Here is a 24,533-nt window from a genome sequence, read left to right on the forward strand (position 1 = left end):
AGGTCACAAGGTTTTTCTATTATTTGACCTACTGACCTAGTTTTTGATGGCACGTGACCCACTTTCAAACTTGACCTAGATATCATCAAGATGAACATTCAGACCAACTTTCATACAGATCCCTGAAAAATGTGGCCTCTAGAGAGGTCACAAGGTTTTTCTATTATTTGACCTACTGACCTAGTTTTTGACGGCACATGACCCAGTTTCAAGCTTGACCTAGATATCATCAAGATGAACGTTCTGACCAATTTTCATGAAGATCTCATGAAAAGTATGGCCTCTAGAGAGGTCACAAGGTTTTTCTATTTTTAAACATACTGACCTAGTTTTTGACGGCAAGTGACCCAGTTTCAAACTTGACCTAGATATCATCAAGGTGAACATTCTGACCAATTGTCATGAAGATCTTGTGAAATATATGGCCTCTAGAGAGGTCACAAGGTTTTTCTATTTTTAGACCTACTGACCTAGTTTTTGATGGCAGGTGACCCAGTTTCGAACTTGACCTAGATATCATCAAGATGAACATTCTGACCAATTTTCATAAAGATCCCACAAAAATGTGACCTCTAGAGTGGTCACAAGCAAAAGTTTACGGACGCACAGACGGACGGACGACGGACGCCACTCGATCACAAAAGCTCACCTTGTCACCTTGTGACAGGTGAGCTAAAAAAGGAAAATAGAGTAATGGAATCTGCTCATTGTGGGTCAGTTTCCTCACAGTGAATAAGTGTGGGAAGTATCAGTCTATTTCCATCAGAGGGCACTGGAATACCACTGGGATACAAAAACTAACTAAAACTGCAAGTTGAAGAAGGAACATAATTTTGTAAAAATGCAAAGTCAGTGCATGTCAGATTATCACAGTGAACAAGGGTGAATTTTCAATCATTTTACCTTGTGAGTGCTAAGGTGTACATAGTAAAGTGTTGTTACTCGGAAAAGTAACTTGCAGATAATCGCTATTAGAATTTTCTTAAAAAAAGTGTAGACTGAGATATTTTCAAACTAGAACTAGCACGGATGTACACCCCCACCCCACCATCCCGCATCCACTGACACAGTGCATTGTAATTTGACGCACAGAAGTGGACTGAATGTATATAGACTTTATGTAGATATATAGACTTTATATATATAGTATAGTAACAAAAACAAAGTCCCATAACTCTGCACAATTGTTTTTCTGAAAGAATCTAACATGCCCCATGCGCAACTAGGGTTACTGATGATCACTTGTGTCTAATTTCATTCAATTTTGTGCATGGGTTCACGAGGTTCGGCACGCACAACATTGCATATACAGACTCTATGTATATAGTATAGTAACAAAAATCAAAGTCCCATAACTGTACATTTTTTTCTGAAAGAACTTTACATGCCCCTTGCACAACTTGGGTTGGTACTGATCACTTGTGTGACGTTTCATTAAACTGTGTGCATGAACTAACAAGATTAGGTGCGCACAAGATTTCATATGCAGAGTCTATGTATATAGTACATTAACACAAAACAAAGTCCTATAACCCTGCAGAATTCTTTTCTGAAAGAACCTAACATACCCAACGCACAACTAGGGTTACTGCTGATCACAAGTGTGAAGTTTCATTAAATTGCGTGCATGGATTAACGAGATTAGGTGCGCACATGATTGCATATACAGACTATGTATATAGTATAGTAACAAAGTCCCATAACGGTACAGTTTTGTTTTTTTTTCTGAAAGAACCTAACATGCACCACGCACAGTTAGGGTTTGTACTGGTCACTTGTGTTAAGTTTCATTAAGTTGTGTCAAGGGGATGAGGAGAGTTGGTGCACACAAGATTGTGTCTACAGACAGACGGACAGACAGACAACCTGAAACCATATACCAACCCACAACTTCGTTGTCAAGGGGAATTGGGGTACAATGACAGCTAGGATACTGACTTATAATTAGAATATAATAGAATCGTGAAATTTTGGCGTCAGAGTTATGGAAATTATCATTCATGCTGTTGATGATAATGACAAACTAATTCAAATCCAATAAATAATCAGAATGATGTATATGTCCCTTGAAAAATGCTTGATAGAATAAAGTAAGACAGTCCAAATAAGAGCACCACCTTGCGGGTGCTGACGCCCATCTGATTAATCTTTTTTTTTGTATAATAGAAAAATTGTCCTACCCATGATTTTCTAATTCCAAAAAAGGCCATAATTCTTGCAAAAAGCAGGATGGAGTTATGTTTCTTGATGTTCATAGACAGCTTATGATGGTGAACAACTGTTGCAAGTTTCAAAGCAATAGCTTGAATAGTTTAGGAGAAAAGCTGACCTAAACAAAAATCTTAACCAATAAATCTGATATTTTCTAAGCCCAAAAGGGGCAATAAGTCTTGCAAAAAGCAGGACAGAGTTATGTTTTTTGCTGTACATGGTCAGCTTATGATAGTGAACAAGTGTTGCAAGTTTTAAAGCAATAGCTTTGATAGTTATGGGAAAAGCTGACTTAAACATATAACTCAACCTAGAAAACTGATTTTCTAAGTCCAAAAGGGGCAATAATTCTTGAAAAAAGCAGGATGGAGTTATGTTTCTTAATGTAACAGGGTTAGCTTATGATGGTGAACAAGTGTTGCAAGTTTCAAAGCAATAGCTTGAATAGTTTAGGAGAAAAGCTGACCTAAACAAAAATCTTAACCAATAAATCTGATATTTTCTAAGCCCAAAAGGGGCAATAAGTCTTGCAAAAAGCAGGACAGAGTTATGTTTTTTGCTGTACATGGTCAGCTTATGATAGTGAACAAGTGTTGCAAGTTTTAAAGCAATAGCTTTGATAGTTATGGGAAAAGCTGACTTAAACATATAACTCAACCTAGAAAACTGATTTTCTAAGTCCAAAAGGGGCAATAATTCTTGAAAAAAGCAGGATGGAGTTATGTTTCTTAATGTAACAGGGTTAGCTTATGATGGTGAACAAGTGTTGCAAGTTTCAAAGCAATAGCTTTGACAGTTTAAGAGAAAAGCAGACCTAAACATAAAAATTAACCAAGAAATCTGTTATTTTCTAAGTCCAAAAGGGGCCATAAATCTTGCAAAAAGCAGGACGGAGTTATGTTTCTTGCTGTACAGGGTCAGATTGTGTCTACAGACAGATGGACAGACCGGTAAAAAAACAATTTTACTTGACATTAGTAGTGATCTTGACCTTTGACTGACAATTATGGGTCATGTGCCCAACACATAGTCTTATCATGGTAAACATTTCTGTATAATAACAAGAGGGTCATGATCATGATGACCCTGGATTGCTCACCTGAGTAATATGAGCTACATGTTTCAAATGTCAAACTGATGATAGAATATTAAGAAAGTCAGTAGATCACATTCATGGTCAATGAAATTCAGTTTTACGATTTGTGTGCAAAACTGTGTATGTCATCAAAATTTCAAGGCTGTATCTTAAAAAACAAGAAAGTAGGTCAGTAGGTCAAGGTCACAGTCAAGTGACATAATATTACTTGGGGTCATCAAGTAATTATAATTAAACAGTCTTGGAAATAGGATCAGATGATTTTTTAAGTATTTTTCCTATATAACTCACATAATAACTAAGTGATCCCAGGGCGGGGCCTCTTTTGACCCCAGGGGCATACTTTGAACAATTTTGGTAGAGGACTTCTAGGCAATGCATCATACCAAATATCAAAAGCCTAGGTCATATGGTTTTAGACAAGAAGATTTTTAAAACTTTTTCCTATATAAGTCTATATAAAACTTGGGACCCCCAGGGCAGGGCCTCTTTTCACCCAAAGGGTACAATTTGAACAATTTTGGTTGAGGACCATAAAACAATGCTACAAACCAAATATCAAAGGTCTAAGTGTTGTGGTTTCAGACAAGAAGATTTTTAAACTTTTTTTCCTATATAGGTCTATGTAAAACTTTGGACCCCCCGGAGTGAGACCAAATTTGACCCTAGGGGAATAAATTGAACAATCTTGGTAGAGGACCACTAGATGATCCTACATACCAAATATCAAAGCCCTAGGCCATGTGCTTTTGTACAAGAAGATTTTCAGTTTTCCCAATATAAGTCTATATAAACAATGTGACCCCCGGGGCAGGGCCATATTTGACCCTAGGGGGATAATTTGAATAATCTTGGTAGAGGACCACTAGATGATCCTACATACCAAATATCAAAGCCCTAGGCCATGTGGTTTTGTACAAGAAGATTTTCAAAGTTTTCCCTATATAAGTCTATATAAACCATGTGACCCCCAGGGGCGGGGCCATATTTGACTCTAGGGGGATAATTTGAACAATTTTGGTAGAGAACCACTGGATGATGCTACACACCAGATATCAAAGCCCTAGACTCTGTGGTTTTGGACAAGACGATTTTTAAAGTTTTTCCTTTCCGTTGCCATGGCAACCAGAGTTCTGCATGGAATTCAATTCTTTGAACAATTTTGAAAGGAGGCCACCAAAAGATCATTCCTGTGAAGTTTGGTGTAATTCTGCCCAGTGGTTTTCAAGAAGAAGATTTTTTTTAGAAATTTGACGGACGACACACGACGGACATCAAGCGGTCAAAATACTTCGTGACAGGTGAGCTAATGAAAACGTCCTTCAATGCAATTAAAATGTATAGAGCAGAAACAAAATTTTTACTTGACCTTAAACAATGACCTTGACCTTTAACCGACAAGAAAAGATCACGCATTCACACATTGTCTCATCACGGGGAACGTTTGTGTGTAGCACTAAGATAATGCATTAATACATATAAAAGTTACGGAGCAGTAACAATTTTACTTGACCTTCAATATTAACCTTAACATTTAACCTATAATCATAAGTAATGTCCATGCATAATATACATAATTCCCTCTATTTACGTTCCAAGTTTATTACTTTTTGGGTAATTTGCAGGATTCAGGTTTGTGGACGGACGGACGGAGGGCATTACTATAGTCCCCTCCTGTGATCCACAGGTAGGGGACTAATAATCATACATCAAAATCTTCATGTTAATGATGAATACCAAGTTTCATTAAATTTGAATTGATATACAAGATACAGATGTAGTTGAAATAATGTATTGGGAATCCCAAAAAGGAGCAAACTATGAATTATGTGCAGGCTGACAATGTAAATCAAGTTGCATTTAAGCAGGAAGAGTTGAATACATAGCTACAAAATAGCCTGACTCACAAAAAAAAGATAATCTGACATTAGAATCCAGACAATAAACACACATGCCTACTCCTGAAGACGTGTACCAAGTTTTATTAGAAAGGGTATGAGGATCTGAATACACAAGGTACGTAATATATTATTGCTAAATCAAAAAAGAGCTGTGCGTAAGACAGCGCGCTCCACTATTCGGCGATTTGACAGTACAAATATGAAAGGGGCATAATTTGGTAAAAAATACAAATCAGAGCTATAGGGATTGTTGCCACACATGCAGATGATGATGATAAAGAAACATAATATTATAAGTTTCAAGTCATTTTCTTATATTGTACTAAAGTTATATCCAGAAAGCGAAGATTGCCAAAAAACTTCAAGTATGAAAGGGGCATAATTCTGTCAAAAATACAATTAGAGTTATGGGGATTGTAACCACACATGCAGAAGATGATTAAAATAAAGAAATGTTTTTAATTTCAAGTCGTTATTTTTTTAAGTGCCAAAGATATGTCTATAAACGAAGCATTCGAAAAAGAATAACATGAAAATAATTCGAAGTGTAACACCTTGGTTACCTTGACCTTGAATATAATGGGCCCAGTCCATACACATACTTTGTTTGCATGCTGAACAATCTTAATGTGAAGTTACAGTAAGATATAAGCAATAGTAACAAAAAAATACAAAGGTTGCCGAAAAACTTTAGCCAAGAAAACTCACGCTGACACCGGTGCGAGTAGAATAGCACCCCTATTCTCCGAATCGTGGAGCTAAAAATGAGTATAATAATAACAAGTGAATGAAGTATTGCCATGCAATAAAAAGTCCCCTACTGGAAGGCCCCTAATTTTCTCTACTGCAGTATAACATAATGAACTGATATCTGTCAATAATGTATAAACAATATGTTATAACAAAACACTTGGATTAAAATTTGCATAATGGAATTTTTTGGCCGATTATAAAAAAGTTATCATATCAGTTATTTATAGTAACAACAAAGGGAAATTAATCCTAAAACAAAACAAAACAAAACAACAAGAGGGCCATGATGGCCCTATATCGCTCACCTGTTATCATTGTACTTCAGGACAAGAAGGTTCTCTGAAAAAATATCTACGTCCAAAGGACAGGAACAACAAAGGGAAGAAATTAAACCAAAAAGAAAAAAAAAATTCTTACAAGGTACACATATGTCAAAATACACCTAACAAGAGCACTGCCTTGCGGGTGCTGACGCTCATTTGATTTTTTTTGTATAATTGAAATATTGTCCTACCCATGATTTTCTAAGTCTAAAAAGGGCCATCATTCTTGCAAAAAGCAGGATAGAGTTACATTTCTTGATGTACAGTGTCCATTTATGATGGTGAAAAACTTGCAAGTTTTAAAGCAATAGCTTTGATAGTTTATGAGAAAAGTTGACTTAAACATAATACTCAACCAAGAAAATGATTTTCTAAGTCCAAAAGGGGCAATAATTATTGCAAAAAGCAGGATGGAGTTATGTTGCTTGCTGTACAGGGTCAGCTTATGATGGTGAACAAGAGTTGCAAGTTTCAAAGCAATAGCTTTGATAGTTTAAGAGAAAAAGTTGAACTAAACATAAAACTTAACCAAGATATTTTCTAAGTCCAAAAGGGGCCATAATACTTGCAAAAAGCAGGACAGAGTTATGTTTCTTGCTGTACAGGGTCAGCTTATGATGGTGAACAAGTGTTGCAAGTTTCAAAGCAATAGCTTTGATAGTTTAGGATAAAAGCTGACCTAAACATAAAACTTAACCAAGAAAACTGATTTTCTAAGTCCAAAAGGGGCAATAATTCTTGCAAAAAGCAAGATGGAGTTATGTTTATGATGGTGAACAAGTATTCCAAGTTTCAAAGCAATAGCTTTGATAGTTTAGGAGAAAAGTTGACCTAAACATAAAACTTAACCAAGAAATCTGATATTTTCTAAGTACAAAAGGGGCCATAAATCTTGCAAAAAGCAAGATGGAGTTATGTTTCTTGCTATACAGGGTCAGCTTATGATTGTGAACAAGTATTCCAAGTTTCAGCTGACCTAAACATAAAACTTAACTAGGCAACGCCTACGCCGACAACCGCTCAAGTGATGACAATAACTCATCATTTTTTTTCAAAAAATCAGATGAGCTAAAAATTGGAGGTAGCATCCATGTTGTACCACAGAAAAGTGGTCTCGGGTTTTCCCTGCAGCCAATAATAAAAAAGTTACTAAAAACAAGCTATTTAAAGTAACGTAAAAGGGAAGTAATTAAAAGAATAAAATGATTGTAAGTTAACAAAAGAATGATCTGCCAAATAAATCTGTTGACATAAATGAAATTTCAGATCAGTATCTTCATTAGTTACGGAGATATACCCATTTCAATTTGAAATAAAGGGAGGTAATTTGACATAAAATCAGTCTATAGTTATCTACCCTCATTGGCTCAGTCCAACTAATGACAATAATGAAATTTCAAATAAGTCCTATAAGTACTTACTGATATAAATCCATTTTGATTACAATCAGGGGAGGTAATCAGATATAAAATAACTCTGGAACCTACGAATGGATCTGATTTGTCATGGGATCCAAGATTTATTGTTGTTGAAGATATTTTGGAAGTTTGTATCAAATAAAACCATAAATGAAGTCTCTATATGGCTGCAAAAGCCAAAATAGCCAATTTTGGACCTTTAAGGGGCCATAACTCTAAAACCCATGAAGGAATCTGGCCAGTTCAAGAAACGAACCAAGATCTTGCGATGATACAAGTTTTGTGCAAGTTTGGTTAAAATCAAATCATAAATGAAGCTGCTATTGTGCAGACAAGGTCAAAATAGCTAATTTTGGCCCTTTCAGGGGCCATAACTCTGGAATCCATTATGGGATCGTGCCGGTTCAAGAAAGGAACCGAGATCTTATGGTGGCACAAGTTTTGTGCAAGTTTGATTAAATTCAAATCATAAATGAAGCTGCTATTGTGCAGACAAGGTCAAAATAGCTAATTCTGGCCCTTTCAGGGGCCATAACTCTGGAACCCATAATGGAAACTGACCAGTTCAAGAAAGGAACCAAGATCTTATGGTGATACAAGTTGTGTGCCAGTTTGGTAAAAATCAAATCATAAATAAAGCTGCAATTGTGCAGACAAGGTCAAAATAGCTAATTTTGGCCCTTTCAGGGGCCATAACTCTGAAACCTATGATGGGAACTGGCCAGTTCAAGAAAGGAACCGAGATCTTATGGTGATACAAGTTGTGTGCAATTTTGGTTAAAATAAAATCATAAATGAAACCATTATGGTGCAGACAAGAAATTGTTGACGCACGGACGCACGAGACGGACGGACGACGGATGAAGGGTGATCACAAAAGCTCACCTTGTCACTATGCAGAGCTCCAGATAAGCTTTTGGTGCAATTAAGTATTTACCCATCACTTTTTGTCTGAATTGGGTATTGGAAATTTGAACTGGGTAAAAATAATATCATTACCCAGCCTTTTCAGAAGTAATTGGGTATTTGCTAAAACCAATTGGGTATTTTACCAATCTCCCACTAACAATTGAGTATTTTTTTGCTTACAGTATACATGGTATATATCATTAAACAGAACTGACTAAGTATTTTAATGGCGCCCTTCAATGTTTAATACAAAAATGTATTTAAAATTGTAATGAATGTTTCATACTGTTGTTTTCTTTTTCACTTTTAATGCAGTCTGAGATCAGTTCATCCACAATATCCCGAACGATGTGGTCACCGCAATATGCATTCTCCCAAAAGATGTCATCCAGTATTGGTGACACTACATCGTCACAAACAGATAACTGTCATTGTTGAACAGCAAAATATCCCACTAATTTGTTTGTTTGTGCTGCAACAATGTTTTTTCCTGCAACCTCTTTACATTTTATCGGCGTAAAATTGTTTACAAAGCATCCAAATAACACCGATCAGCCGACTGAATGGTCCTGTTATTTTTCCGATAAATTGCAACCTGTTCTGCAGTAACGTATAACCAGTCAGTCAAATCTTGCGTTAAAGTCTCGTACCCGTTCTAGTTATAAGGAAAATGCGATACGCAAGCTATTTTTTACGAATTGGGTATTAGGAATTTTAATTGCGTTTCAGTACGCACACTGTATGAATTCAATTGGGTTTTCTGCAATTTTAATTGCGTAAATACGCAAATACGCAGCTTATCTGGAGCTCTGCTATGTGACAGGTGAGCTAAAAAAATCTATATAATGTAAGTCCACAAGAAACTCTTTACCAGGTAGATAGGTCAAAATACACCTAAAAATTGGATGTAACATGAATGTTGACTACAGAAAAGTGGTCTCAATTTTTCCCTACAGCCAGTAATAAAAATGTTATAATATAATCTATTTATAGTAATAACAAAGGGAGGTAATTCTAAAAACAATGCTGCTTCATGGTGGTGAATATTTGTGCCAAGTTACATCAAAATGCCTCCATGCATGAAGAAGAAATCTCCGGACAAAGTCATTCTTGAATTTGACTTTTGATCTCTAAGTGTGACTTTGACCTTTAAGCTAGGGTTCTGGTAGTTGCGCATGACACGTCGTCTCATCATGGGGTACATTTATGCCAAGTAATATTGTAATATCTTGATACATGACAGAGTCCTGGACCAGACAGGAAAAAAGCCCTGTTGACCTTTGACCTCCAATTGTGACCTTGACCTTAGAGCTAGGTGTCCGGCTTTTGCACATGACACGTGGTCTTATTATGGGGAACATTTGTGCAAAGTAATATTAAAATCCCTTCACGAATGGCAGAGTTATGGACTGGACAGGAAAAAAAGTCCTGTTGACCTTTGACCCCCAATTGTGACCTTGACCTTTGAGCAAGGGGTATGGGATTTGCGCATGACACATCATCTCATCATGGGGAACATTTGTGCCAAGTAATATTAAAATCCCTTGACGAATGACAGAGTTATGGACCGGACACAAAATAGACCTTGTTCATACCATATTAACATTTGACTACCAAGTGTGACTTTGACCTTTGAGCTAGGGGTCTGAAAGTTGTGCATGACAAATCGTCTGATAATGAGGTACATTTGTGCTAAGTAATATCAAAATTACTTCATGGATGGCAGAGTTGTGGACCAGACAGGAAAAAAGCCCTGTTGACCTTTGACATCCAATTATGACCTTGACCTTTGAGCTAAGGGTCTGGGTTTTGCGCATGTACATCGTCTCATCATGAGGAACATTTGTGCCAAGTAATATTAAAATCCTTTCATGGATGGCAGAGTTATGGACTGAACAGGAAAAAAGCCCTGTTGACCTTTGACCTCCAATTGTGACCTTGACCTCTAAGCCAGGGGTCCAGATTTTTTGCATGACATGTCGTCTCATCATGGTGAACATTGGTACCAAGTTATATTAAAATCCCTTCATGGATGGCAGAGTTATGGACCGGTCAGGAAAATAGCCCTGTTGACCTTTGACCTCCAATTGTGACCTTGACCTTTGAGCTAGGGGTCCGGGGTTTGCGCATGTTATGTCGTCTCATCATGGGAACATTTGTGCCAAGTAATATTAAAATCCCTGCATAAATGACAGTTAAGGGCTGAACACGAAATTGCGGACGGATGGATGGAATGACAGACGGAAAAGCGCATTCCAGGGTTTTTCTAGCTAATTTGGGAACATAGCCTATACCCCCAAAATTGGGAATTTTGATGCGTAAATGTTCCAAATTGGGAAATATTTAGTCCCATAGGATATAGTAAGGATGTGAAAGTTTAAGCACTTTCTCATACACTTATTTCACATTGTACAACCTCTTTAACAGACTTCCATTACAAAATTGTCCATAATTTGGTCAATTTTTGTGCAATTTTTGTGCAATTTTGATGAAATTTTTTTCAGATTGTAGATTGGGAATTTTTGCACTCATTTTGGGAAAAATACATACTTTTTGGCATTGGGAATATAGCCGAATAACGGCTATAAAAACGGCCGAAAAAAAACCCTGCATTCCTATAGTCCCCAAAACTGGTTTTCAACCAGTAGGGGACTAATAAAACATGAAAGTCCCTACAATGTACATTTCTCTACTTTATGCTGATGATATATATCGGGCTTCAGATGTAGTTGTTGTATTGGTAAAGTCAAAGGAAACTGTAAGAGGATAGAATGACAGACGAAAGTCAAATACTACCTCCTGCGTCTTCAAGACATAGGAAATGAAAAATAAATTAATAGGAAGTGGACCTTAATCATATCATGTAAATAATGAAGAAGAACAAATATTTTATGTTTGAGTAACAACAGTACGTAAAAACTTTAGCAAAGAATCTAAAATGCCGCAGATCGCGATGCCAATGAAATGGTGAGTAGGATAGCTCTCTACATATTCACTTAGTCGTGCTTAAAAAGAAACTATTGCATAATAAATGTCACAAAATTAAAAATTAATCATAAATTGCTTACAGACAGGGTCAGTATCAAACAGACTTATAAACGTATTACCTGGAATGCATTGCGCTGCCATCTATCGGAAATAACAAACACAGGATGGCATGGTGATATTTTTCTGCAATCGGTTCTTTTCTATGTCTTTCAGCAACGTAAAACACTATCTTCTTGCCTTTTTAAACCTGAAATAATTGATACTTTATACACCTTGTACTACATTAACCATTGAAATCCATGAAATTCAATAAAAATATGCAAAGTATAGCTTAATGATTGGCAACCGATTGCCAGGCATGTCTTTTCACTTTCTCTTGCCTATAATACATATTGTTTAATATCGTTGACTTCGGACCATTGACAATACTGTGGGTCCACTTTGTTTCATTGGAAATTGGCGGAAACTATATGTGAAGCTGTGTACACTATGTTCTGATCTAGTTGTAACATTTCAAAGTGTCAAAGTCCGGAAAAGGACTATTACTCAAAAAGAATGTCACATGAAAATCAGGACAATATGGGCATGTCAATTAAATGTTAATGTTGTATACCAAGTTTTATTTCAATAAGATATAAACTGTAAGAGTAGCCAGTACAACAGAAATGTGACAGACGGACGGACAGATGGTTCATACACTATATACTCATGAACCTTTGACACCGTGAGCTTGAAATATATCTAACAATTTACGTCGTGTCATAATTCACCTTTAATGCGTGCAAAAAAAAATAGTTATTGAAATCAGATCTATTTTCATAATTTTGCAAGCTGGTTTCTGACCAGTACCCGCACCTCACCAGATACCGCGGCGATCAAAGTCCTCTCTCATCGGGGTTCGAATCAGCGACTCCATTTAAGGAGTCGAATAATCGACCATTATAACCACAATTGCCAGTCTATGTGAGCACATTGTGTCAGGAATTTATACGGCAATATTATTCATATAATACATTTGTTGGTCGCAATACCTTCTACCGTGTTGATGGAATTTTATTTTAACCTCTGCATACAAAGCAATTTAAATAACAAATAAACGTTGTGAAGTAATATTTGAGCTGCATCATGAGAAAACCAACAGTGTTTTTGCGACCAGCATGTATCCAGACCAGCCTGCGCCTCTGCGCAATCTGGTCAGGATCCAAGCTGAACGCTAACAGTTTCTCTAATTGCAGTAGGTTTTGAAAGCCAATAGCATGGATTCTGGCCAGACTGCGCGGATGCGCAGGCTGGTCTTGATCCATGCTGGCCGCAAAGGCACTGTGTTGGTTTTCACATGGTGCGTCTCATTTCACTTTACCCAACTGAGTTCTTTGTCTGTCCGGCCATCAAGGATTTTCCATTTTGTGCAAGAGGTGTGGAAGAGCTCTCTAACATGAGCACGACAGGCCAAATACAGACAACATGTCCACTAAGCCTTGAATTCCATTGAGACCATCAAACAGTGCTGAAAATTTATTTATTACATAATCAATTACAAATTCCAAGTTATAATGGAACTGAAATATTTTGATATTTCATAATTTAGTGTAGATGCGTATGTGATAAAAAATTATTAGATTTGTATCGAGGAAATATGCACTCGTTCTCTAGCAGATGAATATTGCTCAATATTTCCGCTGCAGAACTCGTGCATATTTCTCTAAATTAATCTAATTACCTACAGGTCTTACATTTATAAATTTCTGCACTATAAAAAAGACAGCATATGACACTAAATTATTTTTAGTCATATAATCTGATGAAGCAATTGATCTATGAGTTGCCAAGTGATACACTCTCTAAGACAGAGCACACTCTTCAGTTTAGGGTTGATATGGCATCACCTTTGAGATTTGTATGTTATACAAGTCAGTATCACTGTTCGTGATGACGACAATTAAATTCAATTCTACTTTATCAAAGTTTTATACTTGAAGGTAACTCCAGGCATCAGACCATCCGCTACTGGTGTCAACTGGTGTCGTCTGCTAGATATAGACCTAACTGAAAACTATTTGTCTTGTTAGAAATCCTCTTATATCATGTGGATATTATTCTTAACCCTTACCCTGCTAAATTTCTATTATGAACCTGTCCATCTTTCAATTTGGACAGTACCATTGACTGTTAATAGGGGGTGCTTACCAAAAAGATACTGACTGAATGGCGAACAATACAGATCTTGATCAGACTGCATGGATGTGCAGGCTGATCATGATCTACACTGGTCGCAAAAGCAGAATCAATCATGTCCAGCATGACAGAATGATATGGGTTAGGTTCAGTTACTGAAATAATTATTTTGTAAAATTTAATAACTACCAGTCAAATCTCTCAACATATACAGGAAACATAAGGAAACTTATGTGACAGGCCCAGACATTAGCCTATATCAACAGCAACTTCCGGTGTGCCTATCATATTTTACATTGTTTCAGATAAGTCAGTAAGCTCAAGATAACCGAATTAAATTACTTTACCAGTAGAATTTAGCTCTCCATCAAGCACAAGGCTAAAGTCAGAAACCAAAAGTGTAATGCAAATTCTTGCTCGAACTCGTACCGCGTAAATGGCAATTCTAAAGCAAGCAAGCTGCCTACCTGGCCGAAAACAGTTGATTAATATGTTGACATAAGGGGCCCAGCACACCTCTGATGATAGGCATCAATAGGGTACCAGTGCATCTCTGGTGACCGGTACTGACTGGTACTAGTGCACCTCTGGTTATCAGCAGCTTTATGGTACCAGCAAGGTTGTCCTTCGGAAGTTATAGTTCCATCAATTAAAAGTTTCTTCCTGTTAATACAATAAAATAAATAGCCGCATTGCATTTTTCCTGGGTTTCTCACCAATACTTGGAAAGCTGGGTATGTCAACCCTCTTTGAAAATGAAAAGACACTGTTTACTAGATTATACGTCCTTAAGTGTATGATCCAGGAAACTGCTTCTTGCCGTATAGTCTGAGTTTCTCATCAAATACTTCGAGCTTTACAATCACCAAAGCCAGAAACTGTATGCGCATGCCCTAAGCTCTTCAGTCACTCTGGCTGGAAGAGAAGTCAACCTTAGCTTTCTAAAGGTTAAAAAATCATGCGCTGCTAACTGAATACTGCTAGTCGTTATTTAACATTTGATAGGTTTACAATAAAAAAAGAATTTAAATAATGCGGGCTTGAGCATAAATTTGTAGAAAAGTTATAAAATAAAAATGAATGTGCATAACGTGCTTGAAAACTGCACTTTGATATAAAACTAACCAAAGAAATAAACTAATTGTACAGAAAAAGTACATACCCTGTTGTGCCTTAGAAAAAGGACCAAGCTGCACCATCCACTTAACCATTGTGAAATCTAAAACATGACATCCATGCACGTGTTTGTCAATATCAAGCACCATAGTTGCAACATCTACAACATTATATCTTCACATGTGCTTGTATTAAACATCCGCCACCAATTTGGAAAAATCTGCAGAGAAAAGCATGCAAAAATGGTAACAGAAGTAGCAATGCACAAACCTGTTCATGATAAAGAGCAGTGCGATGCATCCCTATATCCTGCTGCGACATATTTTCCCAAGTACTCCATCATTCTAGTGTAAAAAATAGCTATACAAAACTAAAGGAATACAAGGCAGTCTGAAAGACAGCTAAATCCTCCGCCACTGCTATGGACAGTGAAAGGAATAACCTTTGACCTTAAGCTGTGACCTTGACCTTGAATTGACATGGTTCACGAATTCTGCACACAAAAAAATGGGTTGATCACTTGACCCAAGTTTCATGAAAATCCTTCAAGGGGTTTCGGAGATACAGAGCTCAAACCTTTGACCTTGAGTTGTGACCTTGACCTTGAGTTGACACAGCTGACTTATGAGTTCTTGATGAGGTGATCATTTGACCCAAGTATGATGAAAATTCTTCAAGGGGTTTAGGAGATACAGAGTGGACACAAAATGGAAGGCTCAAACCTTTGACCTCGAGTTGTGACCTTGACCTTGAGCCGGCATGGCTGACTCATTTCTGCACATCACCTTGATGAGGTGATCATTTGACTCAAGTTTCATATAAATCCTTAAAGGGAATTAGGACAAACAGAGCAGACATAAAATGGAAGGCTCAAACCTTATACTATCAGTTGTGACCTTGACCTTGAGCCTACATGGCTGACTCATTAGTTCTGCACATCGCCTTGATAAGGTGATCATTTGACCGAAGTTTAATGAAAATCCTTCAAGGGGTGTAGGAGATATAGAGCGGACACAAAATGGAAGGCTCAAACCGTTCACCCTAAGTTTTGACCTTGACCTTGAGCCTACATGGCTGACTAATGGGTTCTGCACATCGTCTTGATGAGGCGCTCATCTGACCAAAGTTTTATAAAATTCCTTCAAGGGATTTAGGAGATATACAGCGGACACAAAATGGAAGGCTCAAACCTTTGACCTTGAGTTGTGACCTTGACCTTGAGCCGACAAGGCTGACTCATGGGTTCTGCACATCGTCTTCATGAGGTGATCATTCGACCCAAGTTTTATAAAATTCCTTCAAGGGGTTTAGGAGATATACAGCGGACACAAAATGGAAGGCTCAATCCTTTGACCTTGAGTTGTGACCTTTACCTTGAGCCGACAAGGCTGACTCATGGGTTCTGCACATCGTCGTTCTGAGGTGATCATTTGACCCAAGTTTCATGAAAATCCTTCAAGGGGTTTAGGAGATATGGAGCGGACACGAGTGTTACTGACAGACAGAATGACGGACAGAAGGATGGACGGAGACCATTCCTATAACCCCCACCATTTGTGGCGGGGTATTAAAAAGCAGACATAAAATAAAACAGTTGCATGCCATTACCAAAATGTCGTCTGCACCTTATATCTGTCGTTTGTATATTTCATGGTAGTCTTGGCAGCTATCTAAACTTGTGCGATGTGTTTTAATAATTTTTTGTCTCATCGTTTTAACTTATTTACATAACTGTGTACATGAATAAATAGTAAAACCATATTTATCATCGTAAGAACAAAATACAGTGTAAAGGAACAAAAGATGAAGAACCCGATTCGAGAAATAATCCGCAGCAACAAAAAACCATTTTGACAAAACATCTCAAACCGCATCGTTTACAACTGAAAAGACCACAATGAAGACACCACGAACATCACAAGAAACTCTAAAACACCGGCACAAAACACCACCACAACACACAAACACCACCGCAAACACTAAAACACTGCCACAAATACAACCACAAACATTAAAACACCGCCACAAATACAACCACAAACACTGCCACAAATACAACCACAAACACCCCCACAAACACTAAAACACCGCCACAAATACAACCACAAACACTGACACAAACACTAAAACACCGCCACAAATACAACCACAAACACCGACACAAATACATCATTTACAACTGAAAAGACCACAATGAAGACACCACAAACATCACAAGAAACACTAAAACACCGGCACAAAACACCACCACAACACATAAACACCACCACAAACACTAAAACACCGCCACAAATACAACCACAAACACCGCCACAAATACAACCACAAACACCGACACAAATACAACCACAAACACCGACACAAACACTAAAACACTGCCACAAATACAACCACAAACACCGCCACAAATACATCACAAATACAACCACAAACACCGACAAACACCGCCACAAATACAACCACAAACACCACCACAAACACCGACACAAACACTAAAACACCGCCACAAATACAACCACAAACACCGACACAAATACATCATTTACAACTGAAAAGACCACAATGAAGACACCACAAACATCACAAGAAACACTAAAACACCGGCACAAAACACCACCACAACACATAAACACCACCACAAACACTAAAACACCGCCACAAATACAACCACAAACACCGCCACAAATACAACCACAACCACAAACACCGCCACAAATACAACCACAAACACTAAAACACCGCCACAAATACAACCACAAACACCGACACAAATACATCATTTACAACTGAAAAGACCACAATGAAGACACCACAAACATCACAAGAAACACTAAAACACTGGCACAAAACACCACCACAACACATAAACACCACCGCAAACACTAAAACACTGCCACAAATACAACCACAAACACCAACACAAATACAACCACAAACACCGCCTCAAACATTAGAACACTGCCACAAATACAACCACAAACACCAACATAAATACAACCACAAACACCGCCAGAAACACTAAAACACCGCCACAAATACAACCACAAACACCGCCACAAACACTAAAACACCACCATAAAACACTACCGCAAACACCACGTCAAACATAACCAAGTAGTCACTGAAAACGAATTTCTGACAATACAGCAAACACCGAACACAAATCATTACGAAATGAAAACATACAAGGTAGAGGCACCTATTACCCATATTCCTGTTTAAATTCAATTCTTACCTGAATTCATTTACAGGTCTTGGAGCCAAGCATATTCACGTGATCGTTTGCAGAATTTCTCTCACTGATGATTGTAGACGTCGATATAGGTCATCCATTTATATCAATGGCTAGATGTAGATTAAGTTTCCATGGTAACCCTCTTGTGTATATAGATACAGAAATGCATGTGTAACTAGAGCTATCACTAAAGGTGATGAATGTACCCCCCCGCATGCACTGACAGTACATTGCAATTTGACGCACACAAGATTGCATAATTATGTGGACTGTATGTATATATAGACTGTATGTATACAGTATAGTAACAAAAAACAAAGTCCCATAACTATGCAGAATATTTATCTAAAAGAAAGTAACATGCACCATGCACAACTAGGGTTGGTACTGATCACTTGTGTGAAGTTTCATTAAATTGTGTGCAAGGGTTTGGTAGATTAGGCACGCACAAAATTGCATATGCAGACTGTATGTACATAGTACGTTAACAAGAAACAAAGTCCCATAACTCTGCAATTTTTGTGGCTGAAAGAACCTAACATGCCCCATGCACAACTACTGTTGTTACTGATCACTTGTGTAAAGTTTCATTAAATTGTGTCAAGAGGATGAGGAGAGATGGTGCGCACAAGATTGTGTCTATGTATATAGTATAGTAACAAAAAAACAAAGTCCCATAACTCTGCAAAAAATTCTTTCTGAAAGAACCTAACATGCCCCATGCACAACTACTGTTGTTTCTGATCACTTGTGTGAAGTTTTATTAAATTATGTCAAGGGGATGAGGAGAGATGGCGCGCACAAGATTGTGTCTATGTATATAGTATAGTAACAAAAAAACAAAGTCCCATAACTCTGGAATTTTTTTTCTATAAGAACCTAACATGTCCAATGCACAACTACTGTTGTTACTGATCACTTGTGTGAAGTTTCATTAAATTGTGTCAAGGGGATGAGTAGAGAAGGTGCGCACAAGATTGTGTCTATGTATATAGTATAGTAACAAAAAAACAAAGTCCCATAACTCTGCAAATTTTTTTTCTAAAAGAACCTAACATGCCCCATGCACAACTACTGTGGTATGATCACTTGTGTGAAGTTTCATTAATTCTGTCAAGGGATAAGGAGAGATGGTGCGCACAAGATTGTGTCTATGTATATAGTATAGTACAAAAAAAACAAAGTCCCATAACTCTGGAATTTTTTTTCTAAAAGAACCTAACATGTCCAATGCACAACTACTGTTGGTACTGATCACTTGTGTGAAGTTTCATTAAATTGTGTCAAGGGGATGAGGAGAGAAGGTGCGCACAAGATTGTGTCTATGTATATATATAGTATAGTAACAAAAAAACAAAGTCCCATAACTCTGCAAATTTTTTTTCTAAAAGAACCTAACATGCCCCATGCACAACTACTGTTGGTACTGATCACTTGTGTGAAGTTTCATCAAATTCTGTCAAGGGGATAAGGAGAGATGGTGCGCACAAGATTGCGTCTACGGACAGACGGACAGACAGACGGACGGACAGACAGACAGACAGACAGACAACCTGAAACCAGTATACCCTCCCTTACAACTTTGTTGTCGGGGGGTACAAAAACAGAAACAAGTATATCAAAGTGTTGCTACAAGAAATGAAAAGTAAACATACACAACCTATATGCTCCAAAATTTGCTGTGTAACTTTTTACATCTGAACGTCCGTCATCCATTATACAACTGCGGGGATGTAGATACAAGTTTCCATGGTAACCCTGTTGTGTATATAGATACAGAAAGGCATGTGTAAAACGAGAAACAAATAAAAGTGTTGCCACAAGAAATGAAAAAGTAAACATACACACCCTACAGTCTGAAATCTGCTATATAACTTTGTACAGGTTGGCTATTACACTACTGCAGCTTCATTGCTTCTATGTAGAGGTACGTTTCCATGGTAACCCTGTTGTGTGTATAGATACAAAAATGCATGTGTAACAAGAGCTCGTCAAACACGAAATGCCCCCCTTGATGCATTCAGTAATTGCACAAGGAACAGAAATTATATGCTCACTGTAAACAGAAGTTCTACCATTCTGTTTTAATCTGACCTTGACCTTTAACCTATTAACCTAACAAGAGATTACAGAGTGATCTTGGCACCATCCACTGAGCCATTTTTGAATGTTCCAAATTTCAAGACTAGCTCAAGGTCAAAATCAATGTCAAATTTCATTTCAGTACAAAACAATGTGTATGTGGTCCAAATTTGAAAGCTGTGGCTTGAGAAATGTGAAAGCAGGTCACTAGATCAATTTCAAGGTCAAATTTTATCTCGGAACACAAAATTATGCACGCTATCCAAATTTGAAGCCTGTACCTTCAGAAATGTGGAAGTAGGTCACTAGGTCAATCTCAAGATCAAAGTTCATTTCGGTACACAAAACTATGCATGTGGTTCAAACTTGAAGGCTGTAGCTTGAGAAATGTGAAAGTAGGTCACTAGGTCAAAATCAAGGTCAAATTTTATTTTGGAACAAAAAACTATGCATGTGGTCCAAATTTGAAGCCTGTACCTTCAGAAGTGTGAAAGTAGGTCACTAGGTCAATAACAAGGTCAAAGTTTTTTTCGGTACACAAACCTATGCATGTGGTCCAAATTTGAAGGCTACAGAAATGTGAAAGTAGGTCACTAGGTCAAGATCAAGGTCAACTCATGTCAAGGTTCATCTTGCCACTCAAAACTATACATGTTGTCAAAATTTGAATGATGTAAGTTATGGACATGAAGGTTCTAAGTTTTTCCCTATATAAGTCTATATGAACCATATGACCCCTGGGGCAGGGCCATATTTGACCCTAGAGGGATAATTTGAACAAACTTGGTACAGAACCACTAAATGATGCTACATTACAAAATATCAAAGCCATAGTCTTTGTGGTTTGGACAAGAAGATTTTCAAAGTTTTTTCCCTATATAAGTCTATGTAAACCATGTGACCCCCAGGGCGGAGTCATATTTGACCCTAGGGGAATAATTTGAACAATCATAGTAGAGGACCACTAGATGATGTCATATACAAAAATATCAAAGCCCTAGGCCCTGTGGTTTTGGACAAAAGGTTTTTCAAAGTTTTTTCCTATATAAGTCTATATAAACCATGTGACCCCTGGGATGGGGCCATATTTGACCCCAGGGAAATAATCTGAACAATCTTGGTAGAGGACCACTAGATTTTGCTACATACCAAATATCAAAGACCTAGGCCCTATGGTTTTGGACAAGAAGATCAGAAACTGTTTTAACTGTTCCAGGCCTATGTGACCTTGACCTTTGACCTAATGACCTCAAAATCAATAGGGATCATCTGCTGGTCATGGCCAACCTAACTATCAATTTTCCTATCAACTTTCGTGACCCTAGGCCTAAGCGTTCTGGAGTTATCATCCGGAAACCGTTTTACTGTTCAGGGTCACTGTGACCTTGACCTTTAACATACTGACCTCAAAATCAATAGAGGTCATCTGCTGGTCATTACCAACCTCCCTATCAACTTTCATGATCCTAGGCCCAAGTGTTCTTGAGTTATCATCCAAAAACCGTTTTACTATTCAGGGTCACTGTGACCTTGACCTTTGACATACAGACCTCAAAATCAATAGGGGTCATCTGCTGGTGATGACCAACCTCCCTATCAACTTTCATGACCCTAGGCCCAAGCGTTCTTGAGTTATCATCCGGAAATGGATTGGTCTACATTCCGACCGACCGACAGACCGACCGACAGACCGACCTTCCGACTGACATCTGCAAAACAATATACCCCTCCTTCTTCGAAGGGGGGCATAAAAAGAGAAACAAACATCAAAGTGTTGTCACAAAGAATAAAAAAGTAAACATACACACTCTATATACATTTAAACGTCGGTCATCCATTATACCATTGTAAATATGTAGAGGTACTTTAGATGTGAATGTAAGTTTCCATGGTAACCCTGTTGTGTGTAAAGATACAGAAAGGTATGTGTACAAGCAGAAAAAATATATCAAAGTATTGCCACAAGAAAGAAAAAGTAAACATAAAAACTTTATACGCTTAAAATCTGCTGCATAACCGTCGGTCATTCATTTATTTATTGCCTAGTTGTAGCTGTATGTTTCAATGGAAACGCTGTTGAGTGTTTAAGACACAGGACGATATTTTTAAGAACTGTGACAAAATTGTTCTAGTGGGACCTATAGAAATTCCAGACAAAGAAAATTTGAAAACATACTCCCCATTTATGGTTCAGACCTGTCAATACCTTCGTCCGCGATCGTCCATGATGTATGGCATTGATCTTTGCCGTTGAACACTAAATCACAACCTAAAATGTACAAAGCAAGAAAACATGATTTTGTTAACCGTTAATGTCTCACTTCGCAATAGAACTGTTTTGCAAAACATGTTTTCATTGAAACATCACTTGCATGAGATAAATGACTGAAAATCAGTGAACGATATTTCAGCCAAGCTTCAAAATGAGTGTACATAAGAGCTGTCCAAAAGACAGCGTACTCGCCTATTCGGCAACTAAAGTCAAACAAGGGCTATAATTTGGCAAGACTGACATAACTGAGTCGTTTTATTCTGATATATTACAAATTGATGTTTCATTATGACAACTACTAGAAGGCAAAACTTCAAACAAAATTTTTAAGAGAAATAAAGGACATAATTTGAATTAATTTCACCCAAGCTGTATTTTTTTTATGAAAAGGCCTTATGTGCAGTTTAAATCGTTACTGAGATACAACTTAAAATGCGAAACTTTCTAGGTCGAAAACGGACTATAATTTAAACTCCGTTCAACAAAGAGTTATCTAACTTGGCAATTCCAGTAGGTTTGAGGACTGGGAAGCAAGATTTGAAGTTTCAATCCAATACATGTATTTGTTACCGAAATAGTGATAGTTGCATGCAAAACTTCATCGAATTTTCTAAGTCAAAAACGGTGATATTTTGAACTAAAATCAAGCAAGAGTAATCTAACTTGCTTACTGCAATAGATTTATGACTGAGAAGTACTGTGTGAAGTTTCAGTCCATTACATATGTTACCGAGATACAGCTGCAAACTTTATCCCAGTGTTTTAAATAAACAAGAGCTGTCGGAGGACAGCAACGCTCGACTATTCAACAGCCTTGTCAATTGAATGAATACAAAAATTATAAAATGAGGCATAATTTAGTAAAGCAAAGCAGGGTTATGGAACCTGTAAAGTGCTTATCAGCTCATGACAGTGAACATGTGTGTGAAGTTTCAATCCATTCCCATTAGCGGGTACTGAGATACCAGCTTACACATAAAAATTTAACCAAAAACTCCTAAGTTGAAAAAGCGCCATAATTTTGTAAAATGCAAAGTAGAGTTATTGACCCTTTGCATTGCATGTCATATCACGACAGTGACCAAGTGTGTGAAGTTTCAATCCTTTCCCATTAGTGGAAACTGAGAACCAGCTTACATACAAAAAACTTAACCAAAAATTTCGAAAAAGGGGCATAATTTTGAAAAAAAAAACAAGAGCTGTCGGAGGACAGCAACGCTCGACTATTTAACAGCCTTGTCGCTTGAATGAATAAGAAAGTCGAAAAAGGGGCATAATTTAGTAAAAAAAGTAAAATAGGGTTATGGAACCTGCATAGTGCTTATCAGCTCATGACAGTGAACTAGTGTGTGAAGTTTCAATCCTTTCCCATTAGTGGATACTGAGATACCAGCTTACATACAAAAACTTAATCAAAAATTTCTATGTTGAAAAAGGGGCATAATTTTGTAAAAAAGCAAAATAAAGTTATGGGACCTGCTTTGGGCATGTCAGATCATGACAGTGAACAAGTGTGTGAAGTTTCAATCCATTCCCATTAGTGAGTACTGAGATACCAGCTTACATACAAAACCTTAACCAAAAAATTCTAAGTCGAAAAAGGGGCATAATTTTGTAAAAAAGCAAAATAGAGTTATGGAACCTGTGCAATGTAAGTCAGTTTATCACAGTCAATAAGTGTGTGAAGTTTCAATCCATTCCCACAAGTGGTTACTGAGATACCAGCTTACATACAAAACCTTAACCAAAAATTTCTAAGTCAAACAAGAGGGTCATGATGACCCTGGATCGCTCACCAGAGTAATATGTTTCAAATGTCAAACTGATGATTTTTAGAAATTTTTTGGAAAATTTTCCAATGTACAATCAAGTACCCCTGGGGCGGGGCCAATTTTACCCGGGGGTCATGATTTGAATAAAGTTTGTAGAAGTCGACTAGGCAATAATACATACGAATATCTAAGATCTAGGCCTTCTGGTTTATTTTAAGCAAATTTATGAAGATTTCCCAATGTACAATAAAGTAAACCACTGGGGCTGGGTCAATTGACCCT

At 37.4% G+C, this 24,533-nt stretch overlaps 2 long non-coding RNA genes across 3 annotated transcripts in view; both read right to left on the minus strand.

Moving 5' to 3' along the window:
• LOC123524502 (uncharacterized) overlaps positions 1 to 15,784 on the minus strand; it is a 32,350-nt gene extending 16,566 nt beyond the window's left edge. Inside the window, exons 1-4 of one of the 2 annotated variants that reach the window (XR_008370272.1) lie at positions 14,937 to 15,784; positions 14,242 to 14,689; positions 12,960 to 13,106; positions 11,719 to 11,846 (exon numbers count right to left, since the gene is read on the minus strand). This is a non-coding gene — a long non-coding RNA (uncharacterized LOC123524502). The remainder of the gene's footprint in view (positions 1 to 11,718; positions 11,847 to 12,959; positions 13,107 to 14,241; positions 14,690 to 14,936) is intronic. The other variant, XR_006681289.2, reaches the window with a different exon arrangement.
• A 2,086-nt stretch (positions 15,785 to 17,870) lies between these two features.
• Positions 17,871 to 22,484, minus strand: LOC123524505 (uncharacterized). Its single transcript, XR_008370273.1, has 3 exons — positions 22,384 to 22,484; positions 19,974 to 20,071; positions 17,871 to 18,267 (listed from the first exon to the last, which is right to left on the minus strand). It is a non-coding gene; the product is annotated as an uncharacterized LOC123524505 (long non-coding RNA).
• Positions 22,485 to 24,533: the final 2,049 nt, after the last annotated feature.

The sequence above is a fragment of the Mercenaria mercenaria genome, chromosome 3 (assembly GCF_021730395.1).
Source record: "Mercenaria mercenaria strain notata chromosome 3, MADL_Memer_1, whole genome shotgun sequence".
Lineage (NCBI taxonomy): Eukaryota > Metazoa > Mollusca > Bivalvia > Venerida > Veneridae > Mercenaria > Mercenaria mercenaria.